The 22,892-nt window shown below is 36.6% G+C and overlaps 1 protein-coding gene and 1 pseudogene across 3 annotated transcripts in view; one reads left to right on the top strand and one right to left on the bottom strand.

The window, feature by feature from the left end:
* LOC149562646 (uncharacterized) overlaps positions 1-22,892 on the bottom strand; it is a 230,993-nt gene that overhangs the window by 162,487 nt on the left and 45,614 nt on the right. The gene's annotated exons all lie outside the window — the stretch shown is intronic.
* On the top strand, positions 504-1,545 carry LOC149562648 (indole-3-acetic acid-amido synthetase GH3.5 pseudogene; annotated as a pseudogene).

Genomic DNA, 22,892 nt, shown 5'->3' with positions numbered 1-22,892 from the left:
AAACACAAATTTTGCAAACAAATTTGCAGATATTCGTCTCTAAAACCCTAGCCAAAACTAGGAATTAGAAAGCAGGTAAAACTAGGAGAAGATTAATTTCAAAAATAAAAAACCAAAAATTCCACTAAGAAATTATTATTTTCGAAAAAAAGCAACTAGGCTCTTATACCATATTACGAAGTAATTGGTAAAATACTTGCTTATTATTAACAAAGACCAAGAGGTCTATATATACAAATGAATGAAACGATGTTTCCTTAGGAAACGATCATAAAGAAGAGAAACTTTTTATTCTAGCTAAAAGCAAACTTACAGTTATCTACAAACTAACAATATATTAGAAACTTTCTAATATTTACAAATAGATAATAAACAAAAAACCATTCACTAATAATAGAAGCTTGTCTATTATCGTAATAATTTTCACATAGTATAGCGTACAGTCTTGTCCAAACTTAAGAGATGCCTTCCTTTTAATCACCCCTCTTCATACTGTACTCGACATGCGATACAATATGATTGGAGTATGTTCAAGTTTTCTCTTGCCATGCCCTATAGAGGTCATCTTGTGCCTTGATTCTCACTAAAGCATGTACGCTTAACTCCTCTATGGCCTTGCCCAACACAAGCAAGTTCTAAGAGCAGGAGTCGTCTTTGCCTCAGTCTTGCTCAGAGCAATTTGTTTCCTCAAACAACATTGGCGATCACTTTGCCATGACATTCAAATGGGAAGCCTAAGCAGAGGAACATGTGAGGGATCCTCCATTAAGAGAGGTTGTGATGAACATGTTGACTCTCAATCTTGAGAAGGCAAACCTCATGGAGAATGTGTGCTCAAAGGAGTCATGGGAGGGAATAATCAAACGGCTCTGGCCTAATACATAGTACTTGGAAGTGATTGTGACAGGCGCCATGGCACAGTATATTCCAACCCTAGATTACTACAGTGTCGAAGTGTCTCAGTTGTGTACAATGTATGCCTCCTTCGAGTGCTACTTCAACCTAAATCTCTATCCAGTCACAAAAAACGATCAAAAGTGTCTTACACCATCCTAGCCAACAAGGTATACTTCGAGTTTATTCCCCTTCGCTGCAACAATTACAACGAAAACATTAATAATCAGCCACATGCTTTTGAACATCCTAAACTCGTGGACACCAAAGTGGGTGAAGAATATGAACTAATCGTAACCACATACGCAAGTATGATATCAAAAAACAAACTAAATAGAAATAACTTTCTAGACAAGCTCTGTGCCCTAAATGATTCATAACTAGTCATCATTGTGCCTTAATCATCAACATATTTATTTTCTTTGTTACGATACAGGATTGTATCGGTACAAGATAGGAGATGTGCTAAGAGTTACCGGCTTCCACAACTGGGCGCCATAGTTTCAGTTCATATGCAAAAATGTGATGTTGAGCATTGACTTGGACAAAACTAATGAATTGGAGTTGCAAAACGTTGTAGACAAAACAACAAAGCATAATGTGTGCAATTTGATCAATCCAGGTTTGAAGTTCAACAATTGGATGACTTGATTAACTTCATCTAGACGAGTCATATGATTTTTGTATAAAGACGCCACGATATATTGTAACTATGTCTATCAGATTGTAGAAGGAAACAAAGAAACCAGTTTTGGGAGTGTCATTTCTCTACTTCAAACTCTATAATTTCTTATTTATTCCTCTACAAATAATTATGTGCATTCCACATTATTGTATCTCTGATTTTCTCACATTTGCAGCCAAGCTCTGATACCATGTTGAGTTTTGGATCTGCTGCAAATGTACTAAGCACTGCCTTGTTAGGTATGTATTTTCCAAATGCAACAATCGCTTACATTTATATTGAGTATAAGCCATGAATAGACATGCCCCTTTATGGGACATGTCTATTTGTTGATCAGATAATTAATATAACAATATATTTAATCATTTATATATATATATACATAATATTAATTTCCCATATATTTATATCTCATATATTTATATCTCAATTATATCTCATATAATTATATATATGTTTATCTGACAGAAACTATCAACACACAAGAATGCTACAAACCAGCATATGCAAGCATTTGTTTTCAGTTAATAAACTTAACTGTGACGACTCAAGGAGAAGCTAACCATAGCGAGTCCAATCGATATGATCATTCATATGTTGTGCATACTTAATCATAAAAAATTTGAAGTAGGTAATAGCGCACAAACATTGGGACACTACCACTCACGACATCTGATTTAGATTGCATGTCACATCACAACAAAACATCCAAACACACAATCTCAGATATTGAATCCAAGCATATCTCAAATAGGGTAGCAATAGATTGGAAGATTTGTGTGTGTGTGTGTGTGTGTGTGTATTCATCAATAATGAACAACGATATCCACTCGGGCCTCATTGTGCTTTTTCAAACCAGTGAATTATCATTAATAGTCAACAATCAAACTCATAACCTTGACGCATATACATTTGATCAGATATACACAATATTCGGATCACATTTCTACGTCAACAACATATCGCTACATATGTGACTCCAACGTAGTTGCACATCGTTAGGAGGCTCATCATACTCCTAGCAATTGGATTGTATTGTTTTTTATAACATATGAATCAATAATTGATCTCTGATTTTTGCTTCCATTCCCTTTCTTATCACTGCATTTTTGTGTTTTTAGTACTTAGGATATTTCAATTGGATACTCGCAAGTATCAATCAAAGAGGTATAACATGCTAAAATTATATGCATTGCCTATCAAGACCTTTACCCCAGATCTGCAAACTGCACAAGCCTGTGAACATTTCTCCTCCAATCTCAAGAGTTCATACTCTTGAAGCACTTACCCATCACTATCACCATGTTAAATCATTTTAGTGTGGAAAATGTGAAACATCCAGTATTGAAAAAACAAATTAGATGGAGCATGGCTTCTTACATTATTTCAATTCTTATCTTTATTGTAAATATGAGATAAGTGATTCATTTAATAATCTATTTTGATTTTAGAGAAACATATTGCAATAACAAAGGTTTACCAACTTTCTTAGTTCATGAGACCCCAGTGTGCTACTCTAAGATGAATGTTATGCTTGTGTGCGAAGGGGCTCAGAGTGTCCTTGGGCTTGAGGTCTCATTAAGTAAGACACCTTGGAGTTGAAAGGACAAACAACCTATGGGGGCTGAGGTAGAATGGAATGCAATGGAGTCTATGCCTGTTGACATAGGGACTCGCCGATAGAGTCAGCATCTTTTTCTGTTGTTAATGAAGGCTGTGCTATGCCCAACTCCTCACCACGCTTACCCACGCCATCTCCTTTTCTTCTCAATGCATCAAAGAATATGTCCAAGGAACTCTAGGTAGTTCGATTTTACTACTACAATGGCCTCCTTAAGATCATGTAAGTCAGCAAGAGATGGACTTCCCTCAAAACAATCATAATTCCCTGAAGTATGCCAACACAAGTCTGCAATCATCTTATGAATATGATTGAAATGGTTTAGACCTACCACAACCATACCTTCATTTACCCTTATCTGACCTTCCAAAGAATGTAGCTTATGAGAGTCAACTCCTCCATGCAAAATTTCTGCTTTGTCTTCATAATCATGTGCCTCCAAAATATGTGAGCTAATAAATATATGAGAAAAAAACAGATTCACATGATGAAGTGGTTGGTTGTCCTTGAAGAACTTGACTATCTTGTATGTCACCTACCTTACACACTTGTTGGTTTGGAACTAGTTCAGCATTAGTTCCAAACACAAAAACATCATCATTTGCATTCACTTCCTTATCCAACTCACTATTTAGTCTCCATAAAGCAATTGTGCATTAGTGAACAGTTGCTACATGATTCATCGTCCCTTTCAATAGAGTTATAAGTGTCGTTGTATGCCTCATAATCTTTATTGCATCAGTCTGATTGCAAGGTTAAAGCTGCTGTTATGACACCATTTTTAATGAATTCTTTGTCACAGGAAGATGCATGCTCCTCAATAGAAGTATCTTGTAAGTCTAACTTATTCCGACTTATCCAATCTCAAGATCACCAGCAAAAAAATTATGTACTCGCCTGAAGTAATTTGTTCTTGATTCTCATTCCTAACTGGACCATCTTCGTCGCTAACCCAACAATTGTGATGAGGTGTCCAAGTCTTCTGACATGTGAAACAAATCTTCTCTCTTCTCATTTGATTCTTGTTCTTTTCAGAACAATCTATTACCTGCAAACTCAATGAATTTAGTTTCTCTACAGTCGCTGCCTCCTTTTCAAATTTCCCTCTCAAGTGCCGGTTCAATATTTGTTTCACCTGCTTCAATGACATGTTCAACATGATTTTCTTTAATAACAGGTTTGAAACTTTGTTCACTTGTACGTTGATCAATGACTGCTCAAAACTCCCCATAAAAAAATTTGCAAATTCTTGTGCAAACAGATCATGACCTATCATATGGTATTGTTGCTTTGGCAAATCAGTCTTCTAATGCAACCTTGTGCGTGAGTCCATGATATCAATAAAAGGTAGATATCTCTTGACATAATTAGGGAGAATATCAAACTCCTCAAACATACTAACTATTTCTTCCCTTTTATCTTGCTGTGTGGAACCCTTACTGATAGATGTGAATGAGTTGCTAGAATTTGAATTCTTAGCTAGCCTTTGTTGTGTTTGATCAAGATCCTTCATGATCTTTTCCATAGTTGACATCATTCCTGTTATGGACTAACTCATTGTCCACAAATACGATCTACCAATTTCACCCAACAGAATGCAGAATCCAAGCTCTGATACCACTGTAAGAACCCCTGCTCAATCTGATTTGCTTTTCCAATTTTGATTGTTTGACATTTTATCAAGCACTTTGTATGCAAGGTCTGATTTCTTGTTTCTGAGTTGTTGTTTTGTTATATTGATGTTTGTTTTGAATATCTAAGGATGAGAGAACAAATATAAATGAAATAGCAAGAAATGCACAAAAACAAATTTCTCAATAAAAGATCACTTTATTAGCCTAAAATCAGCTCTGATATAAGTCCGATAGAATTACAACAGCAAAATGATTACTTCAAATTTGAGGATTTTTACAAATCACTATGAACCCTCACATACGAGAAAGCGAGGATGGAAGCCCAACAACACGCAGATGGCATGGTTGCCTCAAAGAATGGCCATAATGGCTGATAACATCAACAAATATCTTCAGAAGTTCTGATGTAAACTATTGTCCTTCAAATCCTAGTGGTACCTTATTCAATCCTTCCAAAATATGCAACCCTTATGCCAAAATCTCATGGAATATTCCAGCTGCAATAAAAATAATTCTCAAACTGCACTTCTAAGTTAGACCCAACCAGTATGGGACTTCACCGCATCTCGGAGGATATTCTTGGACCGCTCTCAGGTTATGGCCACCACCTCCTCCAGCTCTATGAGTCTTCTGGGTTGTTGATCTTGAATGGTTTATCCTTCTTTCTTAGAACGGACCTCTTTACCTGTTGGCCGCACTGTGGAGGTGCGAGTGTTGTTGACTATGTCATTTCCTCTCATTCCTTCATTTCTTCCATCTGTAGTTTCACCGTTTCGCATTTGCCCTTGGCTGATCATGCTCTTCTTAGCATTTCTACTTGCGTTTCACCCCAACCGTCACACTCTTTCCAATCTTCTCATGGCCCGCTTGATACCATCTCCTTTCCTACTCGCTTTCATTACCCCGAGAGCGATGGTGAGCTCTTTACTTTCCACCTTACGAGACTTTTGTCACTTGCTAGCTAGTGAGTTGCTTGCGGCCTCTTACATGTTTGATTCACTTGCCACTGCCATCTGGGATTATGCTTTTCTTTCTATTCCTCATCATTCCCCTCCCTCTCTCAGAGCTAAGCGTTAAAATACTTGTCCTATGAATAAATGGTTTGATACTAACTATAAATCTTTCCATCGCTCTGTTCGCGCCACCTTTGAGACTCAGTCTCCTGCCTTCACCCATCTGCGCCTTTCGTACCTCTGTTTTCTTCGCCACAAGAAACATTCTTTTGCCCCTTTTCAGTGCAGAACCCTTTGCTCCACGCTTATTTAGGATCCCCAGATCTTTTGGCATACCCTTTTCCCTCGATGATCCCCCCGTCCTCCACTCTCAACTACCACTCTCTAACCTCCCATATAATTACACTTTACGACATTCCTGGGCAGCCACCTCTTCACTCTACTCCACCTCCATTTTGCCATTTGTTCACCTACTCCAATATTATTGAGGTCATTAGATCTTTGAGATGCAACAGAGCAGTAGATGAAGATGGCTTTTAGGCAGAATTTTTCAAGCTTGGTGCTTCGGTTCTTGGATGTTACCTTCCTATACTCTTTAATAGAGTAGTTTGCATTGGGTTTCCTGAGGCCTGGTCTAGACATGTGGTTTACCCTATTCACAAGTCTGGGCCAGCTTTCAATACGGATAACTATAGGACTATTATGATCGGACATACTTTTGCCAAACTTTATGCCACTACTCTAAACACCGTGTTATCTAGTGAGCTTGATAGAAGAGGCTATAGAGCTAAAGGGCACGCTGGTTTTCGAGCAAACTATTAGACTATGTATCATGTATTCACGCTGCGGGCTATCATCGAGGAGGCTAAGCACCACTCTCAGAAGGTCTATTATAGTTTTGTGGACTTCCATAAGGCTTTCGATTCTGTGACTAGGTTGGCCTTATTTCGGAGACTTCAGGAGATTGGGATCTCAGATATGTTGCAGACTACTATTATGAGGCTTTATGAGAAGGTAACCGGTAGGCTCAAGACTCAGGAAGGCTTTTCTGTTCCGATTCAGAATACCATTGGGGTGAAACAGGGCTGTCCTCTTTCTCCTACTCTATTTGGTTTATTTTATTGATGAGTTGGAGGATTTCCTTGTGAACTCTCAACCGGGTGATGGGTGATATTTGCATCAAGTTTTGATCTCCATTCTCCTGTTTGTTGATGATGTGGTTCTCTTGGCCTCTTCTCCCAACAGCTTGCAAAGACTCCTAGATGGTTTGGCTTCTTTTTGTGATCAGCGACAGCTTGTGGTCAATTTGTCTGAGACTCGAGTTATGTTCTTTAACTATTTAAAGACCTCTCATCTTCACTTCTTTCAGGGTTAGGAGGTTGAGATTACTCCCTCTTATATGTATCTCGGTGTGAGGTTCTCGAGGCCGCGTTTCAGCTTCAGACAAGCTATTCAGTCTAGAGTTAGTAAGGACATGGATTCCCTGGCTTTGCTAGAAAGACAATGCTCCAAGCATCATTTCCAAGATACTTTGTCCAAGTTGTCCCTTTTTGACTCCTTGTTTCGTCCGACAGTTCTCTATGGCTCGGTTGTTTGGGGGCCTTCTCTTATTGCTTCCGATTGGGCATCTATTGAGCAGGTTCAGACGTTGATGTTATGGTGTATCATAAGATGTCACAGACTCACCCCTCATAGCATTGTCTTAGTTGAGTTTGGAGTTCATCCTCTCAAAACTTGCCACCATTTTTTACTTGATTTGGTTTCTTCATCGGCTTCGTGGTTTTCTGAAGTCTAGTGTTGACTAGCACAGATACTCTTATCTGGCATACTGTTCTTCTGTTGATATTATGAGATCCGATACTTCTACTAGGTCTCGTTGTTGGTATGCCCAAACCACCTCTTTGTTGGGTTCGATTGGTATTGAGATAGATTGTCTTCCTCCTTACCAGGTTTCACTTGAAGCTCCTGCTTATCTTCTTCCCTCATGTCAGGAATTGAACGAGTATGTCAGACAGGACATTTATAGACAGTACATTACCACTACTTGGAGTAATCCCCCGAGAGGTCTGCGACCTAAGATGGCCTTTTATGCTGAGCATTTTCTTGAGATACAAGATGGTATTATTGTTCACCCTGCTTATCTATATCAGCGCTGGAATCATGCTTTACAGTTTCCTTTCAGCTCTTTCAAAGTTAGTTCTCACCACCTCAGGGCCTGGACTGATCACCATATGGATTGGGCTGATCAGATATGTCAGTTGTGTGCTTTGGTAGAGGTTGAGACTAAGATCCACTTCATTTTTCGATGTCCTCTATACTATGAGATCAAAGGGAGATTTTACTACCTTTTCAAAGACTGTTCTTCTCTTTCGATGTTCTTCAACTATATTGATCAGCGATGTCTTGCACTTTATCTTCAGGAGGCCACCCACCTTCGGGAGATTACCCTACAGCCTTTTATACCTTAGGGGCGTACTTCACACCAACTCATTACTGCCTTTTTCTCTCCCTTGTCTCCTCCACGGGGTCTGAAAAGGCCTTCCAATACTTCTCATTCCAGATCGATTAGACACTGCACCAGTCTCTCCAAGCAGCAACAGTCCTACAGTGGCTCTACACGGCATTCTAAGACTATGGATCGTTCAAGAGTTTACCCCTCTATTGCTGATTTGTTTGTGACAAGGAAAGACCCTTAGTCTTTACCTTACCTTCTCTCTTGTTTTGTTTCTTGCTTTTGTTCTTTTCAGTCACCATTTGGTGCTTCTGCTTGCCCAGCTCTTCTGTTTGTATGCTCTGTCCCATAAACCTTGTTGGTTTCTCGTGGACATTAATATTATTCTCTTATCTTATCTTATCCACCTCCAATGGCTTCCAAATCTCAATCCAAATCAAGACCAGCGAATAACAAACCCTAGCAATTGTAGACCTGCAAATAAATGATAATTCCAACTCCTCAATACCAAATATCTGCAATAGGCTCAATGTGAATATTGAATGAATCCACCTAGTAGGCTAAATGGGTTTTCATTCATACAATCAACAAACTCCAAGGTTTTTCGTCTTTAGATTTCTTGAAAATTAAAGTGAAAGCTCTCAAGCTTCTTAGAGAGAAATTATACAAAATCCAACTATATCAAATAACTTCCTCAAGTTGGATGTGAAGTTTGGATGTTTATTTCTTCTTCCCTACCTGTTTAATTCATGTTCTCGTTTTTGTCTCTTCATCTTCCATTCAAGATTCCTATATACATATGAGGGCAAAGCCATGTTTATGTAATAAGCTGTAATGACTGGATAAGATAACGTGTTAAACTCTGGTGGATGTAGCCAAATTGGTGAACCACATTAAATATTGTCTCTTTTTGTCTCTAATTTGTGGCATCCAATTTGTCTAATAATTTTACAATTGGTATCAGAGCCCCAAAAGATCCAGAAAGAACAAGTGTGGCGGCAAAATAGAGAGTTATGGAAACTAGTAAGAAGTTGGAGAGCCAAGCTAAAACTAGGTATGACAAGGGAGTGCATTTAGTCAAAGAGAGCTTGCACGTGTCTAATAGCACTAAAGAAAACGGCACCAAAGTGCAAGAAAAAGCACAGAAATAAGCACTTACTCCCTCTCTCCAAATGAAATAGACCCCACCTATGAAAATTGTTAGAAACTAAAAGAGGCTTGAGGATAGAATATCAGCTGAAAAGGATCCAACTAAGTTTGTTGTTTCTCCAATTATCAAAGAACTAGTTCCCATCAATGAGATGGTTGAGCACACGTGGATTTCATTGATAGATCCCAAGTATAAAGAACAAAAGGAAAGAATGATGGTCAAGTGTCATGACCCCACATTTAAGGATATATGCATATTTGAATAACATATTATATAATGATAATAATTAAGAATAATAATAAATATTATAATGAAGATTATAATTATCACATTTGAAAATATAATATTGATAATTGATTAATGAACTAATCAATATAATATTATATATATAAATAATAATACAAGAATTAATTCAAGTGATAACACAATATGATATTATATTTACATAACACATATTTAATATGTTATAATAGCATATAATAATTACAAAGATATTAATTATAAATAATATCAAATAGATAATAATTTTATAATATATATTATAAGATAGATAAATATATTATATAAGTACGTATATTTTGATATATTTAATATAATATGATAATAAAATAATCTATAAGAATATATATATTATTAATTATAGGTAATATCAAATAACAATAATAATTTCATAATGAGATGAACATGCTCAAGACTAATATTATGATATCATTTATAATACAAATATAAATAAATAAACAAATAACATATTACTTAAATATTATATAAAGTGAATATACTACAATATTAGAAATAATGATATTACTAATATTATGATACATGATCAAGTCTAATATTATAATATTATCATATATTATAATATATGATATTATTCAAGTCTAGAACCGAACCCCTTTTAATTAATAAACTATATAGATAAATGTTTATAATCTATTTATTCTACTTAATTATTTATATCATTCATAATAATATAAATTAATATTATTCATAATAATAATAGTAATAAATATTTAGTAATATACGTACATTAATAGGCCTAACCAATGGCATTATAAATATTTTAATATAAATCTAATAAACATAATACAATACATAATTAAGCACCGATGAGTACTATATCAACCCATCACATCTTGGAGACACGCCCATTCAAATCAAAATATAGCAGTATATATGATGGAGTTCTATTTTGGTAAGAGAAGACATGGAATATACTATTCACAATAAAGTCATGAAGCATAGTGACCAAAAACTAATGATAAGCGATCAATACAAGGTTGACGGTGATTGCAGATCCAAAGACATTGTGGGAGTAGGCGTTATGAGAATAGTTGGAGTAGGCGTTATGAGAATATCGCACAAGCATAACAACAATGTATAAAGGTCGAATGGCTATCAAATATATCACACAGTCAACCGTAATGAAGAATTGTGGTAATATTAATTGAGAATCTAAATCTCATGGTAACGAAGATCAATAGTTGGCTATAATGGACCATGCACAGATCAATGAATGATATAGTAGGTGAAATCTAATTCAGCACTGACTGGATCAATAGGTTTCGAGTCTCAGATATAAGCATGATACGGAATCAGATAGAAATTATCAAAAAGATCCGAAGGAAAATATGGCAAGAATAATTATAGAAGAGAAAAGACGTAGACAAAATGATGGACCCCCAATTTGGGTTCATTACATGAAGCTTTAGGAGATGGTTTTTCCCCTGACAATGGCTTGTGTAGGAGCAGTCACAAGAACAACGACGGCAAAAGGCAAAGGATGAAATTGAGCAAGAGAAGATGCAAATGGTCATGATAGATTGGCATGCTTTTCTGGAGGTAAACACAGTTGAGTTTGTCGATGATGAATATGAGGAGTTGACATAGTCGATAACCCTAGAAGAAGTTGTGAGCAAGGTGTTGGTGTGATGGACAATAAAGAAGAGACTACAAAGTCAGAAAGGGAAGTGAAAATGGAATTGAATTTTGTGAGGTCTCAAAATTTGCGTTTCTATTTTTTTTTCTAGGGGAGTGAATTTGATAATATTTACAAGTATTCTTTTGTGTGATGGAGAAGTGAGACAAAACATTTAGGAAGCCTATGAAGCAAAAGGCAGAATTGGAGAAAGGAATACTTGTACATTTTTGTAAACTCGTATTTGTCAAACATTATTGCAATTTGCATGTGACACATTTACACAAATCTTTGCTTGTGAAGGATATTACGCATGGGACGATTGCAAAATAATGAGTAGAGATTAAATACAGAGATAAAGTTCTTCTTGCTCACTGAGCATTTCCGTCCTATTGGGATTTTTTCAAGAGTATGTATAATGAGTTTGAAAGTAAAATCTAGTAATTTTTACCACTAAAAGGACATTGCTTGTAGAGAGTGTAATAATAATTGCACAGAGACGAAACTAAGGGAAGGGTTGAGGAAATTGATGGTTATCTACAATGGATTTTGCCCAATTCTAAAGGACTGCTAAATTGCCAACTTGGCACCACAGAAGAACTTGAAGAGTTGAGAAACGGTTATGATGCAAGGAGAATTCTTAACCAATTGTTGATGGAAATAGATAGTATGACAGACAAGAAACTAATATTTATCAACGGTGCTACAATTAGAATTTATATTATCGATCCTACATTATTGTTGACCCCATTTTGGTCCCCTATCCTCTTCCATACAATAATATGCTAAATTTCGAGTCCAATCTAAAAAAATCAAGTCCAAAGTTGGAGTATGAATCAAGTTGCTTCTCATCGAGTTTTTCCTCTAGCTATGCGCGTTTCCGAGATTTCTCTTCTCATGCTTCTCCCCCAATTGCCTTATGCAGGTTTTGGGAAAACTAGTGCACGTAGGTGATATCAAGTAGTTCCCTTGACTACAAGGACAAGTCATAGAATGTTCCCCTAATGAGAAACTAGTCCAAGTCTGGCAAACCTCACAAGTTCTCGTGGTTTCGGAGTTTCCCCATTTGCGCTACTATTCCGTTTAGGAAAGCAGTAAGGTGGCTTCTACTCCGTGGATAAGAGCAATATAGTACCTTCAACAAAGCCAAGACAAAAGATTGGGAATATTCCCTTGGGGATTCCTCTAATATATTACTCGGAGGAGAAGCTTCCTCTTTGCATCTCTGCAAAAGAGAAAAACGATGAAACAAAAGCTCACAGAAAATGGAAAAATGCCTACCCAAAGTTTAGACGGCTCACTTAAAGGGTAATTGCAGCACATGCTCGGCTTTCCCACTAACAAGAGGGATCACACACTCATGTTATAAAAGTGATAATCACGGCTCCAAGTTTTAAAATGAAGATTAATGGGAAATCTAATGTTTCGAAAGATAAAGTAAAGGCGACAGGACATGATAACATCATTTCCAACTGTTAACAATAGGGCATTTATTTCAAATTCGATCATTAGCAAAAGAAGGTGATTCTTAATTAAATGCAACATCCTTCATTCATGTGGCATGAAAATCCAAGGCCTAAGATCACACAACAAATCCACAAAAATGGATTTCAGAAAGGTTTTCATCATAATTTCCAAACAGGCAATTTTTATTTCTGCAGCAAAGTAGAGCCCTTACAACCTAATATAAGATATCAACCATAGCAATGAAGTTTTCTGGTTATGTAAATTTGAACGCGATCGATTATGAGTAGAAGAATATTAGGGACACCCAACTCAAGTTCTATGATTTGGGTGATCTACACATAAGACTAGGGTCTAATCCTATTCATTCCGTCACTCAGAAGCTGAAGGAGAGTGGCTTAGTAGAAGCAATGGGTTTTCTAATGGATGTTCAAGCCCCCCGAGCTGATCCTAGAGTGCGTAGCTCACTGCGATGCTGACATGTAGTAGATCAAAATGCCTAACAACAAAGTGATGCCTACCATTGACGGAAACACCATGCAGAATTGTTTCCACTTGCCTGCTAGAGATGACTTTCTGGAACTCAGCAGCACGCTGCAATGAGAAGAAGAATGTCAACTAGGGTGACCTACTAGCTACATGGTTCCAAGTGCCCAAGAATAGCGAAAGCAAGTTACCCCAAATGCTCTCTGGCACGAACCTAAAAAGGGAAATGGTTGACATTTTGGTGCTCCTACACAAATTGAAGGGAGATGAGGATGCCCTAAACTTCATAGAGCACTACTATTTTATGATGCAAGTAGTATGTGCAAGAGAATATGTAGATTGGACTCAGATCCTGAATGAGCAATTGTCTAGATGGTTGCAGACAACAAAGACTCAGAGGCGATTCTTTATGTCCTCGTATTTGATTTATGCCCTAGCTATTGTTTAGCCATGGCTCGGGCTCCCTCACGTAGAAGAGTTTGATGAAGACATTCAGGTTTATTACTGCTACCCCTACCTCCAATTGCATCACAGTTATGCGGAGTTCAATAAAGTGAATGATGCCTTCACCATGAGGCTGTGTAGAGAACTCCAAGATGCCCAGAGAGGAGGTTATCTCCAAAAGTTGTCTCTATTGTAACCCAATTTGGCAACTATTTTATTCAATTCCCTTCATTTACCTATAGCAGGATAGTTGCCTTTAATCACTTCCCCAAGAAGCTTCCAAGATACCTAGACAACAAGATAATTTTGATTGAGCTCTATCCCCAAATTCTATAGGTAAACACTTTGTGTGCAGATGCACGAAAGGTGGGTATCCCTTTCCCCATCACATTTGGGGCTTACTTTTGTGCTTCGCTAACGGAAAAATATGTTGAAGGTGTTCGACAAGAGGTGCAAACTGGACACTTATAGGTAATAAGGTTGAAATTCAACCCAGTGAACTATATTAAAGATCATCTACAGTTGAGTTTGAGCTTGAAGCATGTCCCCATGATAGAAAAGTATTGGGAGGATTGTGTCGATGAAATTAAGATTAGAGAGAGATTCTACTCGAGATTTTGTGTACATTAGATCAAGTTGTACAATGTGAACATTGATGTGGACAGTATCGAGCATGATATTTGCATATTTAACCATCCACATATCTGAAGGAGATTAAGGGCACCCCTATTGATTCCACGCCACCTATGGGACCTATGATGCAGATCTTGGATGAATTGATGGCTGACATCATAAAGAAGACAGATAAATGGGTGGAATGGACTAAGGCAAGGCAGAAAAGAACAAATGCCTCACCCTTGGCCTCCAATCCAACACAGGCTTCCCCTCCTACGACTACAAGCTCTTTCACCACCACTTCTATCGCATTCAGACCCTCGAAGACCATTGGTGAAGGAGATCAGCCTCCAAAAAAGAACATTCCAATTCAGCCCACTTGCGGAGGCAGCTCTGTGCCAAACGTAAGATCAACTGAGGAGGAGGAAAAGGATAAAGAGAAAGAGAAGGCTAAGAAATGGAAAGTAGAGAAAGAAAGGTGAGAGCGTGGAGGTGATTAACTTGGACAGGTCCGACGGGAATCAGCCCTGTGATGGACTCGATGGAGGCTCGCAACCACAAGAGACACCACAGAGCTAAGGAAGTCATGGTAATGCCCATGTTATTGGTAGTTGTTAAATAAGTCTTATATTCACCCTTTTGACCAAGAGTTATCTTATAAATTTTATTTGCAAGTTTTCTTAAAGCAAAATAGAATTAGTCACATGTCCTACAATTTACATATTCTTTTCACTTCATCTTCTTTTAGAATGTAACAAAGAATATAGCAATTCCTTACATGCATTTGAGGAACAAAATCAGAATTCTTAACTAATACAATTTACTTCAAAATGCAAAACGAAATATAGCAATTCTGCTTTCCCATCACATAAAGACCAACAAGTTACATACCAATTCTCATACACTAATACATAACAGTCATAACATATATAGCAACTCCTTACATTCATTTGCGGAACAAAATCAGAAATCTTAACTAATACAATTTTCTTCAAAATGTAAAACGGAATATAGCGATTCCTCTTTCCCATCACATAAACACCAACAAGTTACACACCAATTCTCATACACTAATACATAACAGTCATAACATCACTCTATGAGGAAATCACAAAATAAGTTGTATTCTAAGTAACAACAAGGAACCCTTTTATAGACTTTTATCACATATTTTACACAACTATTACTCTCAAATTTCAGAATTTACAACAGTAATTTTTCATTTATACAATCTTCCTCACATGGACCAAGTAACAAATGAGGACATATGTCATTATCCACATCAAAGATTAAGGACATGATAGTTCACATTTAAGCTCTCACATTGTCTGAATCAGAGTAACATTGATTTGGTGAATTGGCTCGCCGAGTTTTGACCCAAAAATCACCAAAATCGCGATTCATGGCGATTCACCAAAAATTGCCTTGAATCAGCACAAAAAATCGGCCACGGCAAGCATGAATTTGTCATTTAAAAACATAAAAATTAAAACACCTTTTTAATGTTTTATTATGTCTTTCCTCTAACCTTAAAGGGCCTTCTAATTGTTTAGTATGAGAAGAAGAGAGGAAAAGTGAGAGAGAAAAAAAGAAAAGAGAAACCATAGGGTTGCAAACAACAAGAAAGAAGAGCATCAAAGAGATCAAGAATTAGTTTGGGGAGGCCATAAGATTGCATTGGGAGCTTTAAGGAGCCAATAGCAACACTCCTCAACTCATTTGCAATAGGTAAGCATTGATTGTTTTTTGTATGTTAGTGTATTTTTCATTCTTTTGTCAAACTCTTTAAGTTTTCATTCATAAATCATGAATGTCTTTTGGTTTCTACATGTTTTTTTACTAAATTCAAGGTGCAATCTTGCAAACCTTACAATTGGTTTTTTTAACAAAATGCAAACATTTATTTGATTTTACATTGTACAATTTGCTCAAAAATAATGTAGGATTTGCTGTTTTTTTTTGTAGTTTCAGTTTGCAATGGATTTTTCTTGTTGCAACAACCTTAGCTTTCATTTTCCATAATGCCTAAAAAGGATGAGGCTTGGATCTATACTAAAGAATTTCCTAGAAGAACAAAATATAAAACAAAATGTTTCTTTTCTAAAGAAATAAACTCAAGTGGCATCTATAGATTCAAATATCATATTGCAAGCATACCTAGACATGGTATTACCCCGTGCACTAAACAAACCATTGAGGCAAAAAGAAAATGTTATATGGCATTAGAGGCTTTGGAACAAGAGAAGTTAAATAAGAAAAGACAACTTGAACAATTAGGTGCTATTGGCTCCCATGCGCCCTCATCCGCATCCATAGGTTGTGTTGGAGAGGGTTCTTCTAAGCCTCCCTTTCGTCCTAGTGCTACTGCTAGTGCTACTGCTAGTCCTACTGCTAGTCATTCTTATACAAAGCTTGGGCCTATTATATTTCAGCCTAGAGTGCGGAAGTCCAGATTGGATAGTTACTTTGTGCCACGCACTACTCCTGGCTCACAACCCTCGCTTGAGAGCATGGGTAGTTTGAACAAGGAGATTCATGATGCTGCCAGAAAACAAATTTGCAAGTTTTGGTACTTTTGCAAAATTCCATTTATGACAAAGAGGTAATTATTTCTTTTTTATTTGCTCTTTTTTTAATTGTTTAATATTTCTACTTGTGTAATCGTAGATTCATATTTGATATTACATAATGATTTGTTATCTAAATTTCTAATCATAATCTATTTGTGACAGGACTCTTTATTGGCAAAGCATGATAGATGCCGTAGCTATTTGTGGTTCGGACTTTAAAGCCCCCCCAGAGGCTAAGTTGAATGGCTACCTCTTAGATGAAATGGTAGAGGACATGAAGTTTGAGCTAAGCGACCACAAAAGGAATGGACCATAAAGGGTTGCACCATCATGACTAATGGTTGGACAGATAGGAGCAAAAGAACACTCCTCAATTTTCTTGTTTCCTATGGAGGTGATTGATCATTCTACTTTCCTACATGGTAATTTAAATTTTGATTTGTTAATTGTTAATTTGTTGATTGTTAATTTGTTGATGTTCCATGAATCATAATCATGATAATTAAATGTTTCGCTCTATTTCAATTTTGTAGGATCCACAATGTTCATCAAATCTATTGATGCTTCCTCTCAAGTTAAAAAAACCCCATACTTGTGTGAGGTTATTGAGGAAGTCATAGCAAAGGTGAGGAAAGAACATGTGATGCAGGTGGTGACGGATAATGCAGCAAATTATGTTGCTGCAGGTAAACTTTTGAGTTTTAAGTGTAACACTTTAAGTTTTAACTTATCAAATTTTGAACTTTTTTCTCAACATGTGTAAATACTAAAATTCTAATTAATTTTAAAATTGCTACAGGCGAACTATTGATGGAGAGGCAACCCACTATATTTTGGACTCTTTGTGCCGCACATTGCCTTGACCTCATTTTGGAGGACATTGGTAAGATTGAGTGGGTAAAATCATGTGTCGAAAGGGCAAAAAGTATATGCAAGTTTATATACAATCATGCATTTGTCCTCGCCACAATGAGGAAATACACGAAAAATAGGGAGTTAGCTCCTCCGAGGATCACAAGGTTTGCCTCGAATTTCATCACACTGAAATCCTTGATGACATCAAGAGAAGAACTGAGGCGCATGATTGTTGGGGAGGAGTTTGTTTCTTCTTCCTATGCTAAGACCACTCTGGGTATATATGTGGGGAATATCGTCTTTGATGAGGATGGTTTTTGGGCACCTACTCAAGAAATAATCAAGGTAAAGTTTTTACAATTTAACATTTAGTATTGTTATTTATTATTTAATAATTTTAATTACTAAATGATTTAGCTTTATAATTTAGTTTTGACTCTCGTTTTTTTTACGTTATATGCAGATTAGTGAGCCCCTTGTATCTCTCCTACGAACTGTCGATGGGGAGAAGCCCTCTATAGGGTACATATATGAGGGCATGGATAGGGCCAAGGAGGCCATTAGCGCCCAGTATACAGGAGTGTCGAAGAAGTATAGCCCCATTTGGGACATTATTGATAGGAGATGGCAGAATCAGCTCCATAGGCCCATCCATGTAGCTGCCTATTGCCTTAATCCAGCATATCATTTCCTTCCTAACTTCAAGACGGATGAAGAGGTTCTTACCAGCCTATACACAGTCATGCAGAAGTTGAGTCTCGATGGTAGTGCCACAACTGCAACCATTGAGTTGCACAAATTCAATAATGAGGGGTCGCTTTTCTCTAGTAGGATGGCCATAGAGGCTCACACATCATTACAGCCAGGTAAAAACAATATATTATTAAAGTTAATTCATAATTGTTACAACTTATGCATTTTAGTTTCTGATTTTGTAATTTAGCCTTAAAGTTATGCTTGTAAATGAGACTAATTGTTTTTCTTTTCCCTCATTTCAGCTAGATGGTGGCAAATGTTTGGGCAATCAACCCCAAATCTTCATATGATTGCCATCTATATTTTGAGTCAGCTTAGCAACACTTCTGGATGTGAGCGCAGTTGGTCCATGTTCAAGCATATCCACTCAAAGAGGCGAAACAGGTTCTCTGTGTATAGGTTGAATGATCTTGTATTTGTTTATTATAACCTCCGCCTTAGGACTAGACAAATTTTGGCCATTGACTCCTCTCCAATCATTCTCGTTAAATTCCATAGATGCTGCAAATGTAATGGCACTGCCATGTTGTGGTATATATTTTTCAATTTGCAGCAATCTTTTATTTATATATAAGAGTAAGTAAAGAGTACACATGTCCCTTCATGGGACATGTCTATTCATTATTCTAATCACAATCTTATAGTTATGTTTTATATATATATATATCCATCTCATATATACATATATATCTTTGCTACAGTTTATCCAAGAAAAGCTACAAAACATCAACACTCCCTCTTAGCTAGAGAGGATAAACACATGACATATATTACGCCATTGGTAATATCAGGAATGATAGATTTAAAGGATATCTTTGATCAAAAGATATTCAACATTTTGATATCACATTTGATATCAAGAGTATTGGTCTCCCAGAATATCAACATTCGATATTCACCAAGTACTCAGAAGGTTTTGATATCACATCTGATATCAAGAGTATTGGCCTCCCAAAATATCAATGATATTCACCAAGTACTCAAAATAAAGTTTGACATCACATTTGATATCAAGAGTATTGGCCTCCCAGAACATCAATGATATTCACCAAATACTCTTTGAGTAATGGCCTCCCAGAATGTTGAGATGCAAGACATTCACCATATACTCATTGTTTGATCTCATAATACAAGTTACTGTAAGATCGTCACCTTACAACAACTTCTCCAAATACAAGTGGCAATCATTTGGAAGTCTTCACTTCCTCGTGATGTACACAGGGGGTAGGCCCATTAAAATCACATGGTCACTATGTATGAAACATGGTCCTCTTGACTGCGACAATTTATTGATTGCAGGAGAATCCATCTCATCATGGTTTACTCCCTTTGAATCAATGATCAAAATCACCAAAGTTTGACATATCCTTTATCTCGCTCCCTTTCTTTCAAGGTTGCCTATAACAAAATGTCAAGCTCCCTCTAAATCTCAATCTCCCTCTTTTTTCCTGCAAGAACATTCTCGAAGGAAAAGATCAAGGCACATAGCTCTTATAGTAATAAAATCACTTAATAATATTAATCAGAATGTTAGTAATTTGAGTCATGCCTATTACTAACGACATAATTATAAAATAACTCTTTATTTTATATTTTCAATAATGATAATAAGAATTTCATAATATAAAAAATATATACATTTGTATATATAAAAATATATAAACACATTTATGAAATAAATGTTAGAAATGAGAAATACCTTATACCCACTTTGCACATTAACATGAAATTAATTAATGTTTTACGTAACTCTCCAATATGACCATAGGTCATAGGTATTTGAATATTCACTATTCATAATAATAAAATATGTTAACAGATCAATATTAATAGATAAGCATGCTAGTATTAATATAACATACATGCTTACCTTATTTCTACTTACCTTGCTCGCAATGAAAGATTCACCTTTTTTCTTAGGAGTTATCATTTGCAATCACCAATGTAATTGTTAAAGGCATATTGTTGTGGGAGTATTGTAAACTGCAACTCAATTAGAATGAATGCATTGTTGCATATTTAGGTTCTCATATTGCCAAGTATGTTTCTCAAGTTGTCGTCCATATTGTGCATGTACAACTTGAGATCAACGTAGAAGCTTATTGCTCTCGGCACAGTGTTCAACGATTTGATGATTATAGTAATTGCTTGATCACGAATTCTGGTCATGAATACATTATCATATGTTCTTGTCTAACCCAAGTGGCAAACCTCCCATTCATGTATCCACATAGTATACTTGACACCCCAGAATTAGATCCAAAAAATGGTATGATCTAGCTGAATCTAAGTGTGACTATATACGTCGCTCTCCCAAAACTGGTTTATTATAAGTACAAGTTTGGTGGGTCAAACTATGATCAGATGCATATGTAGGTGTTGTCGCCACTCTTGTGGCCAGGTAGATCAATAGAGGAGACATTGAATATGGATATTATGGAATCCGTTGCAAGATAGATATTTTTCTCTTCGAAGATTTGTGCCACCAAAACCTTTAAATTACTTTCGGCGAAGCTTAGTTCTTCATTATCAAGCTCATGACAGTGCAAATCCTGTACCCTGCTCCGTACCATAGCTCTCAATGAAATCAAGAATCATAGATTCCAGATTGTCTTCACCAGTGGCATTACTCATGCTCTGTTTGGTTGACCAAAATTTACACCTGAACTCTTCGCATTAAAATCTAGGTTTCCATGTCTTTCTCTGTTGTTGGCAAGGAGAAGAAAAATCTGCTTCTAAAAGCTTCAAGAGCGTCGAAAACATCTCCATTGTTTCACTCCATAATCTATGACTTTTTCAAATCTTACATCAATGACGTCTACATAAATTTATCATTGTCTCATAGGTCTAGGAGGGGGACCTACTCTAGTACCATGTTAAATTCCACAGATGCCGCAAATGTAATGGCACTGCCATGTTGTGGTCTGTGTTTTTCAATTTGCGGCAATCTCGTATTTATATATAAGAGTGAGTAAAGAGTACACATATCCCTTCATGGGACATGTCTATTCATTATTATAATCACAATCTTATAGTTATATATATATATATATATATATATATATATATATCTTTGCTACAGTTTATCCGAGAGAAGCTACAAAATATCAACAATTCTAGAGGAGATTGATCCAAAGTCGGAGTGGCTCACTAAGGCTACTGATGCAACAATCTTCAATCAGGAAGACCATGAGTGGGTTGACCAGGTAGATATAGAGGCGAAGGCTATGGCCATGGCAGAGGAGGCTAGAGCACGTTCAAGCATTGCCAAACGCACACATGCACGCATAGAGCACGCCACAGATACAGACCCTAATGATGTTTGTGCACCCATCTCACATGCAGGGGCTATGGCTCAGCGGTCCTCTAGGACCTACCTTAGACGCCTTTGTAGAAGGCATTCAGAGGCTTAGTCTGACCCTAAGGCTGCAGCTGATCTTGAGGATGTTTTTTTTCATTTTGTTTAAATTTTGACTTTACAGATAGACATGTGTTTCCTGATTCATCATCATGGATCTTCATCTTACATACATTATGATTTAATGTCATTTTGATTTGGTTTTATGATTATCATTATGGATCTTCGTCTTACACACATTTATGATTTGACAACATTTATAATTCTATATATCTATGTCATGACTCATTATGATCCTATGATTTTTATTTACTTAAGCTACATTACATTTTACATATGTGATGGATTTATCAATTAGGCTTCTTGTTTATGTATGTTAACTTCTATTTGATCATGTTATAGTGGCTTTTAGTTATATTCAGTAAAGGATGCATGAAACAAGTTTTAAATCGTTAAAATCTTTGAATTTCAAGGGTTTTTTCACTTTATCGATTCATAGCAGCAATTCATGCAATTCATAGGCGATTCACGATTTGAGTAAACCTTGCCAATTCCGATCTGATTCCGATTTTTGGTTCTTTGCTCTGAATGATGCTTCTGAAATCCACTTTAAAAACATTGAAACATTTGTAGTATCATTCCTTCACAACCAAGATCCGACATGATGACAAAAATTATGACCTTTGCCATGACTTCCAAAGTCTTAGCCCTCTTACCAAAGGTAGGGCTTTTGACATCATGAAATCCATCTAAGCTGTCCATGATTAGTTGTAGAACCTTCTTCAAGATGCTACCAGTATAAGGTGCAATAGGAGTTGTTATTCTGATTATTTCATTGAGACAACAAGCAACCATTAGTCTTGCATCTTCACATGAATGCTTCATTAACGTGCGTTGGACTAAGGTAACCATGGAGGGCTGCAAAGCCCAATCCAATTCCTCCAGTTTAGAAGGAAATCCATTCAAAGATTTCATAGACTCCAATTGCAAAACCATTATATAAAGCCCATTCCCGATTTCTTCTTCCTTCTGCAGGTCTC

This window comes from Cupressus sempervirens, chromosome 4 (assembly GCF_028749045.1).
Source record: "Cupressus sempervirens isolate cs-2001-9-10 chromosome 4, ASM2874904v1, whole genome shotgun sequence".
NCBI classification, from domain to species: Eukaryota; Viridiplantae; Streptophyta; class Pinopsida; order Cupressales; family Cupressaceae; genus Cupressus; species Cupressus sempervirens.
Note: the sequence above shows the minus strand (reverse complement) of the source record. Positions and strands in the feature narration are given on the sequence as shown.